Source organism: Saimiri boliviensis, chromosome 1, assembly GCF_048565385.1.
Source record: "Saimiri boliviensis isolate mSaiBol1 chromosome 1, mSaiBol1.pri, whole genome shotgun sequence".
Taxonomy (NCBI): Eukaryota; Metazoa; Chordata; class Mammalia; order Primates; family Cebidae; genus Saimiri; species Saimiri boliviensis.
This window is the reverse complement of record NC_133449.1, coordinates 186,221,739-186,229,008: the sequence shown is the minus strand read 5'-3', so window position 1 is coordinate 186,229,008 and position 7,270 is coordinate 186,221,739. Positions and strand designations below refer to the sequence as shown.

General features: G+C 39.2%; 1 pseudogene; it reads right to left on the bottom strand.

The window, feature by feature from the left end:
- Nucleotides 1-3,687: 3,687 nt before the first annotated feature.
- On the bottom strand, nucleotides 3,688-6,642 carry LOC120364704 (nucleolar RNA helicase 2 pseudogene; annotated as a pseudogene).
- Nucleotides 6,643-7,270: the final 628 nt, after the last annotated feature.

Here is a 7,270-nt window from a genome sequence, read left to right as displayed (position 1 = left end):
AATACATTTGATGGAAAATTACAAAAAGAAAATTTCACTGAAGTATTTAATAACTAGGGTAGTAGTTCCAAACACTCAAATCCAGTGATTCTGAGGGATGAGTATAAAGTAAGACTATAGAACTCTTTATCTCCTGGGAAAGATTCCTATCTCTTTATTTCATATATATTTGTGTATAGCACAATATATGGTAAATATATAGATAGAGAAGAAATCTGTGTTGTTGATACAAAGCAAGATTTATAGGAAGATAATTTAATGAGATTCAAGTGTGTCAGTTTGCCATCAGAAGCCAAGAAAAAGGTAAAACTATGTTACTTATGGTTTTATACAGCATTTTAAATATGTATTGTGTAATATTCTTTCAGTGAAGTTCTATAATACAGAATCATCAATTTGTATCCTAGACTGTATAGATGAATACATATATATATATATATATATATATATATATCCACAGAGCCCATGACGACTGCCAGGCTTGCATGCCAAGATAATTGTTTGTCTGTCTGTAGCTGCTTGTAGTAGTCCAGAATATATATATATATATATATATATATATATATATATATATACACACACACACACACACACACACACACATATACACACATACATACACACACACACATACATACACACACATAGAAATGTTTATATTGGGATCAAGTTCTAAAGTCAACAAGTAAAGTTGAAATCATAAGATAAATGTACCCCTGGAAAACCTTTAAATCACTTGTAAAAACAGTATGTACAATTTTATTTCTGTACTAACAGTTGTGGATGCTAAAGTTGAAGTCTGTCTAGAATGAGCTGGACAGAAGAAAGGACAAAGAAAGCGCTTCATGCTGATGTTTGGGTGTTCAAAAAATTCCACTTGACATAGATGGCAGCCATTAAAAACAGATCTCAAGTCCCCAGTGGGATGATGGGTAGATGATTTCAAGGAGTTCCTGCTTTTAGCAGGGTTTACTCCATTGTGTTTTAATATCAGGACTCTGTATTCTTTTTTTTTTTTTTTAAGGCAATATCTCACTCTGTTGCACAGGTTGGAGTGCAGTGGCATGATCTCAGCTCACTGCAACCTCTGCCTCCCAAGTTCAAGCAATCCTTCTGCCTCACCCTCTTGAGTAGCTGGTACTACAAACACTCATCCCCATGCTTGACTAATTTTTGTATTTTTAGTAGAGACAGGGTTTCACTATGTTGGCTAGGCTGGTCTCGAACTCTTGACCTCATGATCTGCCCACCTTGGCCTCCCAAAATACTAGGACTACAGGCGTGAGCTACCACGCCCAGCTAGGCCTCTGTACTCTTAATACATATTAGCTTTTCTTTTGCTATGACTAGAATTAAAAGAGATTGTGGCATCTCAACTCACAGGCATTAGGTTCCAAAGTCTGCAAAATGTAAAGGAGTATATGATGCAAATCCATTTTATTTTGAGAAAAACATTTTCGATTGAATTGGTTTCACTTTGGAAGTAATATTGGTTTGTATTATGTCTACCTGCATATTATGACTTGAATGCATTTCTCAAAAACCATGTCTTGGAAACTTAATCCCCAATGCAATAAAGTTAGAGTAGGTTTTAGGTAGGGCCTAAGGGGTGATAAGGTCATATGGGTGGCGTGAATGGATTAATGACATTATCATGGGGGAGGGTTCATTATCTTGGGAGTGAGTTTGTTATAAGATGGAGAATTTCGTCCCCTTTTATTCTCTTGCCCTCTCCTTGGCCTTCTGCCATGTGATGACTTCTGCCATTGGATGATGCACCGAGAAGGTCCTTGACACGTGCCAGCCCCTTGATCTTTGGTTTCCCAGCATCCAGAACTGTGAGCCAATACATTTCTGTTTATTATAAATTACCCAGTCTCAGTAATGTGTGCTTCTATTAAAGCAGCATCAGACAGACCAAGACACTGCACATACTTCTTTTTCTCTTTTCCTTTTTGGTAAAGGGAAAGAAGATGGATTTCATCTTCTTTTTTTTTTTTTTTTTCAAAGTATTACTATCTTTATTGTGGTATGGAGTTTTATACATCAGCTCATTTTATAGTAAAAACATATATGTACAACTGTAGAGAAACCACTGCACAGATAGCTCCAACTTAAATTAGAAAATATTCTCTGTAGAAAATAGTAAAAATCGTAACATTTTCCAAGCTAGCCCAACAAGTTCAGTTAAACCAAATAGTAACAAAATACCTTATACATTTATAAATACAGGCTGAATTCTGGGATCCAGGAGAAACTTTAGTTCCATTTATTAAAACAGCCATGTTTTAAGTTATGTGAAGTGAAATTTCTATTAATCTTCCCTCTTACTCTTAATCTATGCCTGATTATTTTTCTTTATGCTAAATCCATAATCCACAACATGGTTTTAGCTGTTCTTTTCTAAAGGACGGGTACCATATCCTTTTAATCAGCTTGATAACATATCCACGCCTATCCAAATAATGAAATAGTTCGGTTGTTATTAAAGCATGCCCAGTATTTGGGCAAAACCAGAATCTAATAAATTACAGTGGCACCTAATACCCATGGCTTGATGGGCAGCCATGAGGAACAAGGGTAAAGTGATAAAACTGTCAAATGAATCAAGGAATAAAAGCCAAGAGAATTCTGAGACCAGAGGGCAAGAAACATCTACAAAGGATTCAAGGAGAGAACTGGAATTCAAACAGAAAAAGGATGTTGCCTCAAGGATCAGGAGGTGAGCTAGCTATCAGAGCCCCTAAGTACATGGTGATCAAATATGGGGCAGTTAGAGATAAAGACTGGATTAAGCAAGAGAAACCAGGACCTAGAAAGATTCTAGGTGTTCACAATAATTAAATGAAAACAAGACAGACCATGTGGCTTTAAATTTCCTAGCATAGTATGTTCCAGGATTCCCAGTACAGAAAGAATCTCTGGGAATTAAGGCGAGAAGATAATACCACTCTGAATTTGCTGTGCTATGAAGAACGTTTCCCAGAGAAATAATAACTGAGAAAATCAGGCAGAGTTATCTGGCCAGGGGCTACATCAAGTTCTTCAGTTCCCTCAAAACAACTTAGCCACATATGATTTGTCTTAAAAGGAAGCCTCCAAGCAGCTAAAGCAAACTTTCAACAGAGATTCAGTTTAACAAACAGATGCTATACTGCGGCATTAGGAACTAGGCCACTGACTACCTAAAACCCCAGCTTGCCCACTTGAAGTTAACCTCTAGAAACATTAGTGATCTATGAAATTTTGACCATTAAAACAATGCTTTATACATGCAAATCATACTTATTCTTCTCTTTGCTCTCCAGTTATGAATTTGTTACCTTTTTGCATTTGATTATTTCCAGTGTGTGTTCTTTGTTTTGTTTTTTTACATACTCTTCAGCAATGCAAACCTGTGCCCCTTACTTCCTTAAGTCCTTCTTGGTAAATAATGTTAATCTTCCAATAGGAAGAAGTAGAGTACATTATCATTTAAGCACAATTTATCCAGCCTCTTGCAAAGAAAGCTATGGAGTCACCTTTTACATCTGAAATACCCGAAAAACCCTGGTTTTCTATTAAAATGTATCTTTATGTATACTGTCTGTGAAGAATTCACTGAAGCATGAATCACCTTATGAGAAGATAAAAATATATAAAAATGCACATAAATATAGATAATCTATATCAAACATACGACTTCCAAATCTACAGCATACACTGGTATAAACTGTATTACAACCCAGCTAAATTTGAAATCTTGTTTCAAAACATTGCTCAGTATTAAGTCTCAGCAGACAAATAGAACCACATGAGAAACTGTTCAGCAGGTGGCTGAGGAAACCTTAACTTCCAAAGGCTCAAAGTGGTCCTCCAGAGACTGTTACACTCCCTTAGGTATTTTAGAGAAGGACACTATTTAAGAGACACTTTAGAGTATAAAGACAGGTGAACTCACAAAGTATAGGCAGATACATGCTTGATTTTATCTTCTAATCTATAGATAATGCATTAGAATAAAAATGTAATGAATTCATATACCCTTCAAAAGGAAAAACTGATGAAGAAGTAAAAATAAAGTTATAAATGATAATGATCAGAGGAAATAAATTAGATGAAGCTTGCTTGTGTCTGAAAGAGACAGGGACTCAGCAAGTGGTCAAAAGGAAGCACAATATGCTTTTAACTTTGCATGAAAAATAATGTTCAGTTCTATACTGCCAAATATCATTCTCTTTTTGCTATATCAATCTTCTATTTCTAATTATCGACCAAATGCTTTACTGAAACTCCGCTTCTGGCCTTTGTCTTGGGATCTGTTACTGTTGTTGCCACCTCCTGATCGCTGTCCTCGGGGGCCTCTGTTGCCTTCCCGCTGTCCTCTGAATCTTCTGTTTCCGTCCCGCTGTCCCCTGAAGCCTCGACTCCCTTCCCGCTGACCCCTGAAGCCTCCATATCCTTCCCGGGGTCCTTCAAGCTCTGGTTGCTCTGTGGCCACAGAGAGTTGCCAGCGTCGTGAATCATGCCATTTCTCCTGTATTTCTGTTACTGATGCAGTAGGTACATCAAAGCAAACACCCAGCTTTCCTTTGAGAAAAACCATTCCCTTCACTTTGGAATCAATCTCCTCGCCCAGCTGCTCTTTAACTTCTTTCCAAGCATAACTAATATTTGGCATTTCAATTGAGCACCGCAAAATCATTGTCACAAAACCCACATTTGAGTTGATCAAGGAGCGCTGATCTACGGACGTGGCACCTGAAATATGGGCCAGTGCTGCTGCCAGAGCTTCCACAGCTCCCTTCTCCTCTATTAGCTTCTCAGCTGACTGCTTGAAGTGACTAATGGCAGTGGGAGGCACGGAATCCAAAAGCCTGATGGCATCTTTGCTGGAAGCTTTTATTATTTCTGTTGCAGAAGGAATACCTATTCGTTTGAACTTAATTCCCGCTTTTTGCTCCACTTGTACCAATTGATATTCTTCCTTATGCTGATAAAAGCAGATGCACACCCCCATCCTTCCAGCTCTGCCTGTCCGCCCAGATCGATGAATGTAGGACTCTACATCCTTTGGTGGAGAGCTTTGTATAACCAAATCAACCTCAGGGATGTCTAACCCACGTGCAGCGACATTGGTTGCCACCAAAACTCCAAAACTACCATTTCTAAACCCTTTCAGGGTAATTTCCCTTTGTTTCTGTGGAATGTCTCCATGCAATGACTGGGCATCCTGCTTTATAGCCGAATTCTGCGACAGCTCCTGGGCTTCTTTCTTGGTTTCACAAAAGATGATAGTACGTCCTTGATGACCACCATATACTCGGATGACATCCCCAATAACTTCTGCCCTCTGAGTCCAGTGGCACTTAATAGCCAGATGCTCCACAGTTATTGCTGTTTTCTGAGTCTTTTTACCAATCAGGTCCACCTGTTCATATGTAGATTTCATGTATTTCTTGGCAACATTAAATACCCAATGAGGGCAAGTTGCAGAAAAAAGCAATGTTTGGGGATTATCTTCAGAATCTTTCTTGTATGCCACACTTAAAATCTCTTCCACTTGATCAGCAAATCCCATATCCAACATCTGGTCAACTTCATCCAGGACAACATGCTTAAGTTTGGTGAGATCTAGTTTGCCATTCTGTATGTGGTCTTTGATACGACCTGGTGTCCCAACCAAGATATCAATCCCATTCCTCATGCGTTCAAATTGAGCTCCATAGGGAGTTCCACCATAAAAACAAGCCACTGACAGCTTTTTTGTGATGTCACTGAAGTCTTTGCTTACTTGATTTGCCAACTCTCTTGTAGGTGCAAGAACCAGTACCTGAGGGGGACGGCCTCTTTTCCTGTCTTGCAGTTCCCCAAGAAGTTTCTCAATCAAAGGGATAGCAAAGGAGAATGTCTTCCCAGTTCCTGTCCGCGCCTGTGCAATTAAGTCCTTCCCGCTGTAAACATGATGGAATGTCTTTGCTTGTATAGGAAACAGGAAGGTCACTCCTCGGCCTTTGAGAAGCTTAATGGTTTCTTCAGATATGGGAAAATTAGAGAAAGCACCTTCTTTTTGTTCCACAGGTATTTCCTGCTCTATCTCACTGTTACTTTCTTCACTGGCAGCTTCACTGGGGTTACAGTCAGGTTCAGAATGAGGAAATCCATTCTTCAGTTTGAGGCTTTTCTCTCCAGTTTCTCCATTCATCTCCTTTTCTTTTTTCATCTTCTTGGGCTTAGGAGCATCTATTTCTTCCTCAGAAGGCTCCTCATTTTTTATCACTTTTTTTGGTTTTAGAAGAAACAGCTTTCTTTTCAATGGGCTCCTTTTTCTTTCTCAAACTTTTGGTTTTAGGAGAAATGTCATCTTGAGATAGTTCCTCTTTCTTTTTTGCCTTTTTGGATTTAGGAGAATTCATGTCAACTTCAGAAGGCTCTGCTTTCTTTTTAACTTTTTTTGCTTTGGGGGAAATAGTTTCTTCCTCTTCTGCTATCTCTTCAATCTTATTAGATTTTGGCTTCTCTTTTTTCTCTTTCTTCTCGGTTTGCCTTCGCAGTGTCTCCACTTTTTTCACTGCGGCGTCTGACTCCAAAGCAGCGTCACTACGGAGTTTTCCCGGCATCTTCAGCACAGATTGCCCAGGCCGACCGGTATTCTTAACCGCGTGGAGAGGACGGATTTCATCTTCTTAAGTCAATAAGTTACTTGGTTATTTTTACCATATTTACCATAGAACTAATTTTTATCGATGGTTGAACTATATCGGTCTCTCTTACAATTCATTTTGCATGTGCAGCATGTGTTGGTGTATGTAAGTTTCTGTGTGTTTGTTGGGGGTGAGTGTCTGAGTGTATAAAGACATCTTGTACACATCTATATTGTAGCTAGGATTAGGAGATACAGATGTGTCTGGAATTTCTTATACACTATGGGAGTAAGGTCTAGCAGAACCCTCTTGATAGGAAGACAGAGGAATCTTGTGTGAAAATTTATCCTCGGGGGGAAGGAACCTGGCTCAGGGAACTTGGCATGGCTAAGAAGTGCTTAGTTGGAGTGGTGGAGAGGACAAACCCGAGGAAAGGGTGATTTTTTTACGCAGGTCTGTTTCCTAGCCCAACCCTCAGTGCATTCTTTCCTGGCTCCTCTGGAAAGCACGGTGAGCTATTCTACCAGAAACTCTTTAAGACAATGTGGCTCATGTGGCACTGCCCTGGTAATCTTATAACAGAGGACTCCACAAAAGACAGATGAGACAGAAGCTGGGACCATGCTGAGCCTGATGCCTGATACAAC